Genomic DNA, 12,259 nt, shown 5'->3' on the forward strand with positions numbered 1-12,259 from the left:
TTCTGCTGAGACAAATAGGACTCCATTTACAAAACAGTTAAGTGCTATTAACGTCTTCAGCAGCAGATCCTGGGTATGCATGGGTTCAGCATCTCCAGCATCTTCACAGGAATTTTCATCTTCTCCTTTAAGAATACTTTGGGGGGTATGTTTAAACAGGTATTTGTTTGGAGTCTGCTAAAAAAAGGTGCATAGACATGTTCAGAGAATAAAATAGCATTTTCCATAAATTACAGATGCAAATTAAACTTGCTGGAGAATAACCTCACGTTTTGCATGTGTAAGCCTATTGATTTCCACGGACCCAAACCCTCTCTAATAGACAAGAAAGCAACAAGACAGGAAATTATACTGAACTGGGCCAATCCCCACAGAGCAGAATCAATCAGATATTGGCCAGGGCTACTCGGAGAAGTGTTGTAATTCTGTGGGAACACCGGACGATGTATTAGCACATTATATTAAAAACGCACAGTAGGATTATACAAGAGTGATTTTATCCCTTTGTTAGCTACTGGTATTTTTCAATCAGAGATCTGACCAAGGAATGGTTAGGGAACTGCATAGGGAGCAGTTCAATAAAAATAACCTGCCGTTCATATACAGGGTGTTTCAAAATCTGTGTAACTAACTCCTCTTACAGATAATATTATCACAGAAATATGAGATAACGTTCAACATTTTACATTCAACATTCAACAACCTCTTGGAGAGGTAAGATGCAAGAATTCTGAGATACACTGTCAGAGTGCAAGCCATTCCTCATTTTTGGTATTACCATCAGATAGCGAAGACTGAATCTGTAAATTACTGTCAAGCCAAGACATTAGTATTTTGGTTTCGATAGAAAATGAAATGATATTTTAAGCGCACTGAAAATACAGCATGGCCAGATGTATGGATGATGTGGGTCATTACATACGCAGTTGTAAAGGGTCATTAGAATTTCTTGAAGAATTCAAGTTTCAAGTAAGTCAAATGTTGTGCTGCTTAGCCCTGGAAATCTTTGGCAAGAGGAAGACAAATTGTTACGTAGATTGATTGCTTGTTTTTATGGCTAGTTAGATAAAAATCAAAATGCCAGTCCAATGACTTTATGTTGTGATCTTGTCATATGTCATAAGCTAACAATGCCAGGATTACGTTAGTATTTTCACGAAGTGGTTCAAACAAACTTAAGGAAAGCAACAGGAGATGTGAAAGTCTTAGTAAATGAAAATTTTCTGTTTGGTTCAATAATTAATCTTCAGTCTAAACGGTTTTAGGGGATGTTACACTAGGATCTGATTTTAGATGACAGCTAAAACTAAGGTCTTCAATATCTGCAATTACAATGGTTTCTGAAATAGAGGAATATAACCCTTGGTAACGAGAACAAACACAAATTTAGGAGCCTTCAATAAAAATTCTCCACAACTTCAGCTTAAAGTGTTCTTCCCTTTGCCCTCATTTAAAATATTATACACTATTACTGAAACAGTAGTTTTACTTCTCTGTAGACCAGATGAGAAAATTCTCAGACATGGCATCAATAACGTACATACTAGCACTTTTTGCTCTTTAGAGTACTAAACCTAAAATACTTTATTATATGACAGACTAAATGATTTTTCTTTGTGTATACTTTTCCCACTTCACAGCTTTTCTTTAGATAAATTGAATGTGGCTACTTAGCACAGACTTGGGTCTGCAAGAAGTCAATACTGGTGTTAGGAAGGTCTATGATAAAACTTTTATTGATTCAAATGGAGCCAATTTCAACTTTTGGGCAGGGGGAGCAGAGACACCTAGAGTATTTGCTGCACAGAGCAGTCCAGATGAAGTATCTAAGAGTGGGATCTCCGGCTGGCTGATTTAAACCACATGACAGACTAGAATGTATTCAGTGGTATATTCTGCATATATGTAGCATCAATAATTTATTATACCCTACAAGCACAACCTAGACTAGTCCTGCTTTAATCACACCCTAGTTTCTCATTTAATATAAGGCTAACAGCTTATAAAATGTATTAGAGAAAGTGTAGGGAACAAAATATTCTCTACAAATTTTATGCAAGATCATTGAATCAAATGAAATTGAAGTGAAATGAAGTGAAGCCCATCAGTGAAACCCATTGGCAAAAGATACACAGAGTAGTGAAGACTACCTCTACGATACATCAAGAATTAAAGGGAAAACTATTTCTAAAAGTTGTTGTAGCAAATTTTATTACTAAAATAGAGCCAGAATTCAGAACTAAGTTATGGATTTTTTTTGACATACAGTTGTCCTTTTTGAATGTCTTAATGCCCAGTTACATGCTTTTGTAAAAAAAAAATAAGTATCTTTTCCTTTCTTTAACACGTTACTGCAATAGTATGCAAGTACGCAAAGGTAATGCTCGTGTCATGTGGAAAGTAGTACTTTGTGTTTTCTCATTTGATGTCGGTGTAATCTGTTTGGCTACAACACACTGTTTCAGGCCACCTATTGCTAATTTTATAATCAGGTAAGAATGTGGGGTCATCTGGATGGGACTTTTGGTAGGGAATTAATATTCTAGAACTGTACTCAGATACCAGATGTACAATATGTACAATATGTACAATATGATCTTATCTCAAGGTTTTATTAGAACAGCTGCACTTAAATCTGTTAAATTTTCTGTGAAATCATATATGGAATAAAAATATATTTGTAGTTAGAAAGCTAAAATATGATATTCTAGTCCTTGGCACATAGAAGAAAACTCATTCACAGCCTGAGCTCCATGAGCAAAAATAAAGAAAACTTTAAGCAGATATATTAATGTAAGAATCTGCATAAACAACAAATCCTTTCCTCCCACAGTAACAAAATTATGTACATTCCTAGAGTTGAAAAGTCACTGATAATTTCTTTAAAGTTGGTGTTTCAGAACACATGTTACCCCAAGTTCCATAAGATTTTTTTCTCTAGTTACTATGGATACAATTTGGAAAAATTACCAAAGAGTATTTATTTAGATTCATCCTTAATTAAGTTTCTTATTTTTCATGGCAGTCACAACAGCTGCTAGATGAATCAAAAGGCAAAAACCAAAGCAGCTATTATTAGAATTTGTTTGATAAATTGTGTATGCAGTTAAGTAGTGTCTTTAGTTTTGTTCATGTAGATTTGTTACTAACTTCAGCAGAGTCACAGATGTAACAAACAACAAGTGTTAGCCTGGAGATGTTAGTATTGTGCATTTTAAAGTAATTAGTTCATTAATGCATTTGAGAGTCACGCTAATGTGAATCGGTAGCTCTTCCTGCAGATAGGAACATTTGCCAGCAGATCAGATGTGGTTTGTATCCACGAGAACTGGGTGAGATTTGGTAACAGTGTAGAGAGCACCTAACCTCTAAGTCATGGGTTCCAGTCAAATCTTTTCTTTATTAGGAGTGACTTCCTGCATAGTGAACAGGTGGTTTTATCACCACAGGGAAAAAAAAGGTTTGCTCTCAGACAGGGTTCTTCTCAGAAATAATACTTAAAGCTGTTTCAGCCTGAAGGTGCTGACTTTGCTCCTGACTATCCTGCATCTGTTCTATGAATAACGAAAGTGTCTGCTGCATTCGGAGTGGTCACTATGCATTTTCCTAAGTATTAATTTAAGGGAAAAGATAAAAACATGTAGTCACAGATTTTGGTCTAGGCAAAAAAAAAAAAAAGGCTCAGTGCAGAAAAGGACTGATTTTCACAGTGCCTCTGTAAAAGCATTGGCCCATCATCCTGAAGCAGATCAATGGATAGCTTGTTTTACTTACTCTATATTGTGTATAGAAAATCCGTACCGTTATAGCCTTAGGGTATGGGGAGCATTTGTTGTTCTACTCTGTGTAAGTGGGGAGCTTCCCACCACTGGACTTTCTTCGCTAGTCAGTATGGGGTGCTTTATACCACCTGAGAGCAGTGACTAGTTGTCAGAAGAGGACAAACTCTATCTGACATGATACAGATGTTCTTCACAAGCCACATCACTTTGAAATAAACTCACGAGTCGTGAATCAGAATAACATTTCCTTGTTGGCAACATCCTAAAGGGAATAACTAAAACCTGTTAGTGATATAATAGGATCTGGCACGTCACTTCAAGCACAGCAAATCAGGAAAACAAAACTAGCCTGCAGTTACACTGATACATTATAAATAGGTGTTATTTTTACATTAATACATCAAATTAGGTTTTTTTTAAACTTTAAAAATGAGAGGTTACATTTGGGTCGAATGCATTTTCAGGACCAGTCACAACCGTAGCTGTTCTGAATGGCACAAAGACTCTGCAAGTCTAAGAGGAAGGAGCAGGGAAGGACAGGCTGGTTCATAGGGACAAAGGACCCCACAGTTGGCATGCAGAGAGGAACGCAACAGCAAGTCCGCTTCTTCTATATGGTAACATGCAGAAGCTCCAACTGCCTGGAAGTCAGGCGATGCTTGTAAGGAGTGCCAGAGCCCAGAATTAGCAATGAACCATTCTGCAGGATAAATGTATTTTCCAGCTGTCTAAGTTTAGTTAACCAGCACTTTAAAGGGTTCAGAATCAGTTACACACAAGAATAAAATGAACTTTATTTATGTCTCTCATGCACTGGTCAATTTAGTTTTTAGATTAACACAAAAGCAAGAAGGGCATTGCTTCAAGTGAAGTATAACTGCAAAACACTACTGGGTAAAAACAACTAAATTGCTATGAGAATTAAATATAGATCAACAAAATCAATACTTAATTGTATAACTCAAGGTCTTTCATTTCAGATCTGATCTCTAATCGGAGATACAAAGTATGTTCGCTTTTTATTTTTTTTGTTATTATTTAAAACTTTATTGTGAAGGAAAACAATTTTCTAGATTTTTACCTTTTTAAAAATTGTCACTTTGTCCGCATATGTTCAAGGTAAATTTGATCCCACAATGTTTCTTATTTTAAATTCAGAGTTTTACCAATTTAGATATCCTCTAGCCCTGTAATTGCTCTGTATTTATGACACAATGGGTCTAAGTGGGGTATGTAGTTGCAGCATTACATAGGTTGCTCATATATAACCTGTTTAGTAGGACATTTTGAATATGCTCATAGCTTCTTTTAAAATGGTGTATTGAGATACAGAGCAGTATTCTGATCAGAGATACACTGGTGTAATCGGAAGTAACTTCCCACTGAATTCAGTGGCGTTACATGACCAGTTTGCGGGAGAAAGGTGCAACACGAAAAGGATTGGTTTCGAATTACCAGGTACTAGCTTTCTATCAGCCAGCCAGGACAGAATGCAATGGTAGACTGTGGAAAGTGAACCATCTCCAGATCTCATTTAACATTAGGAGGACAGGTAGCACTCTGCAGTGAAAATAGTTGTACAGTCACATCCAGGAAACTACAAAGGTGAAAGCTGTAACTGCATGACCTGTGCTGTATTACAGCTGAGCTAAAAATGTGATGTTTGAACTTCTTTCTCTTTAAAGCATAACCTTAAATAATAAGATAAGCCTTGCTCTCCCTTGTATATTGTCTGAAGCTTTCATCTATCTTCTGGACTGACAGTAAAATAATTTTTGAAATAATGAATCACTTTTCTTTTTTCTACTTGAGTAAAAATCCCATGATTATTTTTCTGTAGCAGACAATGACATTCTCAAAGACACACCATCAGATTTTCAAGATAAACAATAAGTGCCAGTTTCTTTTCTTGAGGAAAAAAATGCACTGATATGAAGTATTTTTAAGTTCATTAGTCTGTCCAGCAGTTTGTAGGAAAGCCATATATACACAGGTACTTATCATCCACTTACAGCATCATGGGTAATACAACAACAACAACAGAACCAAAACTTGCCTACTGTATTTAAGAGTATAACAGTCTACAAATATATTTTAGTATCACAAGGACAGTATTTCTGATGATCCTGAATTGTAAGTAAATTACCTTAGAGGAAATAAAGCTGATTAGCATGAATTGTGTATGATTCATAACTGCAGATCTGGACAAAACAGCTATCGCTTAATGAATAGGTGACTGAGGAGTTTTGACGTTGTCTAGAGCTTGAATTCTTGCGTGGTTTAGGAGATAAAAGATAGTTTAGTGAATTGAGCCTTACGCTTGCAAAATCATAATTTTCATAACATGATGACTAGGTACATTCAGCATTCTAATGCCAAGAATACCATCCTCATAGTTTACAAAGTATATGATTATTTTGTTGATATGACAAGACTGTTTGACCTCATTAGGTATATACCAACCCTCTTTGAACTTTTGCATTATTTAATAAACCAGGATTTTCACATCCCAGATTCAGGGGCAGGTAAATCTATTTTTTTTACCTTCTGCTCAGTTATAAACTGAATGCCACAAATATGGTTGTTTTCTCGCAGTGCCTCAGAATGGCCACTGGCTGCATCAGCTGTGCATGGACAAAGTTTATTTAAAACGGAATAAGAAAATATAATTCTAAGTGGCAATATCTTGGAAAATGGTCACAATGCAGGTGCTCAGTCAAGTGTGTTGAGGGGATTTATTAAAAAGAAAAGCAATTAAATGCCAGTACTTTCTCCAGAAGGTAAAGCAGGGCCTCACTCTGTTCGCATTGGTGGAATAACCAATTTTGCTTCTCACAGAGGGAGTCTACCCACTAAAAGCAATGCTTACTGCAATCAGAGGCTCAGCACAAGGCATTAAGAAAGAAATAACCATGGTGAGAAAGGAAGCTGATACTCAGTTTTTAGAACCTGATAGGCTGAAAATGAACAATACATGCATAGGATACACTTTATTTTTTAAGAGATCCTTTTAGCTTTACTTATAGAGGGAGTTAAATAACAAAATTGTTCTGATCTTCTAGTGATGGGAAAAAAATCACAGTGAAAAAAAATTCATACTGAAAGATAAGATTGCTGACAAAGTTACTGAACTCGACTTAACCATTTGAAGTTCAATACTATTTCTTTGACAGATTTATGCTGAGGGTTATGTTGCCAGTGCTGACCTACTGAATGGTATTGGAACTATGCAGTCCTAAGTAACGTCACCGTTTCAGTATTCAGCACTGTATTTCACCCCACAGCATTTAAGTATACAGAGGTTTGTCCTACTGAATGAAAGTAGTTGTCCTTACCTTCATGGAAGTATGGCTGTTTGTTTCAGTAAAAGAAGGGACTTTATAAAAAGAGAGGCTACAATTTTATCCCAGATTAGAGGTTTGAAAGTTTTTGTCTTTTTTTTTAAATTGGGATACTTACTCAGAACCGAATCAAGAAGGGGAAAAAGTAGAGTTCAAGAAAGATTTTTTAAATCTAATACAAAATGAGGTTCTTAAAGAGACAGATTCTATCCCACATTTGACTGTAGCAAAAAATTCCTCTCAGACTGAGTAAATGCAGGATCATACTCATACAACATACAATCTCACTGACATTTTCAGTAATCGGGGTCATTTTTCTGTATGGCTGAACTATTCTCAGAGTACCGTTTCTAAGTATTAGCTGTGTTCTTACCTGTCTTCATCTTCCACCTTTGGCTTTTTTGAACAAGACTATTTATTTTGGTAATTACAAAGACACTTATCCTCTCATTCTCTAGTGATGTCTGAATTCCTGGCCTGTAATGTTTGTATGTCAGTCACCTAGCATACTGATGGAAAACGGAATTGCACTTCAAGACTGTACTGCAAATGGTAATTGGTAGTGGGTAATGATTTTTCATGCTAGTAATCCTCTCTTTTGAGTACTGGACTACATTCACTTCAGGTTAGCCTGTGACTATCCAAGGTACATCAGCTGACCTAAGGGCAAAAAGACAGAAGCAGCAGATAGAGAAGAAGCAATGTTACGTGGCAGCATCAAGAGCAAATCAGCAGTATGAAGAAACCGTGTAGAAATAATTCTCCCAGCTATAAAAACTGGCTGCTTGTATGCACTAAGAGGGCTGCGCTGTCTGCAGGGGGGTTCAAAGAGTACGAATCTCTGCTGGAAGACCTACAGCGGAAAGAAAGGGAATGTCCCTTCTTACAAGTTTTAAAGATGATGCATAGAGGTAATTTAAACAAAGGCATGAGCTCCACAGCAAATAGTTTTCTCATTTTTAGCCTCCAAGGAGGACAGTTGGGAAGAGACAAACCATCTTTCTAGACCCGCCTGCGTGGCTGCACATTTAGCCGCTGCGGAGGGAGCCTCCATGTTTGCATACATAGTGCACACACATCAGAACGATACCTCTTCCAAGCTCTCACCAAGCAGAAATACAGAGGTGGTAATTTTCACATTTGGAAGCAGGATCTTCTTTATTGTTAAAAAATTCTGAATTGGCATGCTTAAACTCCATCTCTCCAGAACAGTTTATTTTAGGAGCCTGAAGTTGTAATTTTCCTTTCTACTCCAGATTTTAATCAACTCTATACATATTAGAGGTTTTTTACCTCTAATGAATCTAACTAAAACCCACTGCCCTTTAGGTGTGCCCTCCTCTATAAGGATGTGGATACCACCTTCCCGAAGTAAGGGTTAGGGAATGTGGCCGGGCAATCATGCCACGTGTTGCACCTGGTAAGTGTTCCTGGAGGCAGCAGATGAAGAGGCTGTAGCCCAGGTTGCCTTCCCAGTAAACCTGCTGCAGCCTGAGCTATGTGCAATACTGTTTTCTGACCCTGTGCGATGAGACTACAGAAGTTCCTTTGCAATCAGAGAAAACTAGGACAGATAGATGCAAATAATGATGCTAGTTACATGACTGCACTTGCCACCTCTTCAGCTGACATTACAATCTGCACAATTTTCAGTACTGATTCAAGCAAAGCATGAATTGCAGAATGGAAACCTATGTTTATGTTCATCTGCCATCAAATCCTATATAACAGTACAGTTATTTACACATACTTTCTAAATGTATGCAAACAATTTATCTTTGCTGTAGGGCCGAGTATTCTGAGGGACAGAGGCACAAAAATCTGAGCAAGAGTTTCAGATACAGGCTACAGAACCAAATAAAAGTAGAAGGATAAATCCTCTCTTGCAATTTTTAGTTCATTGCAGCACACCAAGTTGTATCAATAAAGAGCCCATAGTATAAGTCAGCTAGAAAATAAATGCTATGAAGGATGTTCCATTTTATGTTGTTTGAATTTGATTAGTGATTAGTCTTGGCGGTTAAACCACATGGGAACAGTTTCTCTACTGCAGTTCTGTAACAACTGGAAAACAACTGTTGGCTCATGTCCTATACCATGATGGGATATTAACCTAAAATCTAATTAATCTATGAATGAATTATGGTTCTAGAAACATACTATATTATAATCAATTTTAAGTGAGTTCCTAACAGAAGATAAGATGAAGAAAAAGCTGTAAAATTACCAGAGGTTGATAAATTCTGTTTACTATGACTGATGATTTTTATGGAGGATAATTTTACAATCCATCAAACTTTTGTCAGTTCAAGAATCATGCTGCCAAACGTATGCAGTAAATTAATTCTTAAATTTACATATTTATTAAAAATCTTATTGAAAACAGCAGGAAGTAAGCCTTGTTTGAATAATAAAATAACTTGTTATTCTACTGGAAAGAAAACAAAAAAAACCCAATCAACCTTCTATTAAGATGATTTTATAGTAAGGCAATAATTATAAACAGCTACATGAATTAGTTAACCAAACAATGTATTAAATAGCCAACCCAAAATTAATCAAGAATTTAAAAAAAAGTTGGAAGATAATCAAGTAAAAGCTGAGAAATTCATGGCTGTTTCAGATGTGCTTGAGGACATGTTTGTTAACTCGGGCCCATTGGCAGGAGCTCCTGGATTCCCTGTGAAAGCATGGGGAGCTGCAGGTGTCTGCCTGCGTGGCTTCCCCACTCAAGGTGCTGAAGAGGAAAGGATTGTTAGCAATCTTCTCATGCACGTGGCCACAGGAGTGTGCCCAGTGTGATGTGTTGCTGGCTCAGAACATCATTGTGACCCAAGCCTATGTTTATTCTCACAGAACAGAAGAGTTCACTGCAAGAAGGTGTTACAGCTGCACCCTTGGCATGTCCTGCCAAAAGCTGAAAGAGAACCACAGAAGCATCCACTGAACAAGGGGATAAACAGAGATGACAAAGAAGCAAAGACCATGGCACGTGGTAGGATGTGGCATAACCCACAAGGAGAGCAAGAACTACTTCCCTACCATTTATACAAGGAAGGATGAAGAAGTGTGCCAAAATGGTGAAACTGGGAAGCATGGTGATACCATCTGAGCCAAGTAAGGCACCTCAGAGACTAGCGGAGCAAAGTTCTTGGCTGCAAGAACTTGTCTACCTGCAAGGCCTCATTGAACTTGTCTACTTACAAGGCCTCATTTCAGTGTTACCCATCAGTTACGTTACAAAGATTTTCTGCCTTCACCTTTGACGTATTACTCCACTGCTGTGATTCCTGTGCCATCCATATCCCACAGACGTGCTCCTGGTGTCAAAAGAGCATCTGAGCCAGGTCTCATATCCTCTTTGTTCTTTTGCCTGGCCTCACTTCCACAATGGCTGCAGTTTTCTCTGACCACCACTCTCTTAAAACGCCTACTCTGAGTATACAAAATACATAATCCATCCTGCCTGCATCCATCAGAAACAAGACTTGGGTTAAGGAAGCCATTGAGCTTCCTCGCTCAGCCCTCTAACTTGTCTCATGAGAGACTGGGGTCAAGGAACAGGCTTTTTTGTTTGATATATGGATTATGGAGCACCTGGTATATGTTCAAATATTGCACCATGCCCAGTACCTGAGAGAATCCGGATCTGCCACAGCTACCAGGAGAAAGCACTATGCCTGTGCTCGTGGTGACAACACCAAGAACAGAAACAGGCTAAGATTAGATTAATAATTTAGCCAGTAGACTAAAATATATCATGATGGAAAAAATATAGATTGTAACTAATATCATGTTTACCAGACAACTCAAGGATACAGTCCTTGGCGGTGACTCTGTAACCATCTGGGTTAATCCAAAAGGAAATGAGAGACAGGGCTACATGCAGGGAATATGTAATTCATGTCATAAATGCAGACTGTAGATGATTTTCCTCTGTCCACCTCTAAAGGATGATCAAAAAGAAACATTGTGAATTAAGCAGAGTAATGCTGGGCACCAAGATGGCCACTGGTGGAGATGCAGATGGAAGTTCCTACAGCCAGGAGATTTATGAAGCGTTCTACTTGCCTCCTCACAAAATTAAAGCAGTAATACACTGCTTTACACAGTGATACATATTTTGATTAATATACATACCATTTGGCTGTGATCCGAGGGGAATTTTAGTTAATTTATGGGTTTAGATTTGTTTGCTTCATCTTTTAGATACAAGTACATCTGTTTCTGGTCATGAGAACCTCTATCCCACTTTGTGGTTCAGCCAGGCATACAAAATGTCTCTCACTTGGATCTGGTAGGAGGCATTAGTGGGTGTAAACTCTCTGTGAGGGGCACAGCCTCGCAACAGAAAGGAGTCAAGGACAAGTGTGCTGGACAGACCTTTGCCTTCCACCTTTGCCTTCCCTGAGTACCAGCAAGGTTCAGGTTAAGCAGCTAACAGGATCTAAAAGGCTGGTAAACATTTGTGCTGAGTCCATCTGGGCTATAAAAGTCCCCTCTTAGAATGGGAGGTGTTATTTTGACAAGGCTTTGGAGGCTTTTTCAGAGAAAGGAAGCACAGTGGAAATATGTATTGGGAACCCCAGTTCTGTGGGGTCTGACCCCTCTATGTGGCTGTGAGAAAACCTATGTTGGGAATGATCAAAGAAGGAATTTGGTGTGAGGAACCAGGACAGGTTCCTCTTCCCACAGTGGGCTTCCTGCAGTGACAGAATAATGTAGTATTTTTTGTATTGATTTTGCTACAATTTGTGTATAAATAAAGAAATGTGTACGTGAAGTGATAGCCAGCCACATGAATGGATTTGTTGGACAAATGCTTTAGAAGATTTATTGTCCTTAGCAATACAGAAGTGTTACTGCAGCATTAACTCTGCAAACTGCTGTGAGATACTGGTAATAGAACATGTTCCTATGCCTCAAATACAGATTATAATATTGTTAATATAATAGGCCACTAGGAGGACTAAAATACAACTGGAATTCATGCAGACACACTGTAGAGCTAATATGCACTGATTTTTTGAATGACCAAAGATGATACAAACAGGAAATTTGAATAAAAATACAGAATAAAGCAGTTCCCAGGCCCTACTAGTGAACAAATAATTTGAAAAGTGTTGCTGCAAATGA

General features: G+C 37.8%; 1 protein-coding gene across 1 annotated transcript in view; it reads right to left on the minus strand.

Annotated features, from left to right (window-relative positions):
- The window catches only part of NCKAP5 (NCK associated protein 5), a 379,508-nt gene that overhangs the window by 1,820 nt on the left and 365,429 nt on the right, over positions 1-12,259 (minus strand). The window lies entirely within an intron of this gene.

Source organism: Strix uralensis, chromosome 6 (assembly GCF_047716275.1).
Source record: "Strix uralensis isolate ZFMK-TIS-50842 chromosome 6, bStrUra1, whole genome shotgun sequence".
Lineage (NCBI taxonomy): Eukaryota > Metazoa > Chordata > Aves > Strigiformes > Strigidae > Strix > Strix uralensis.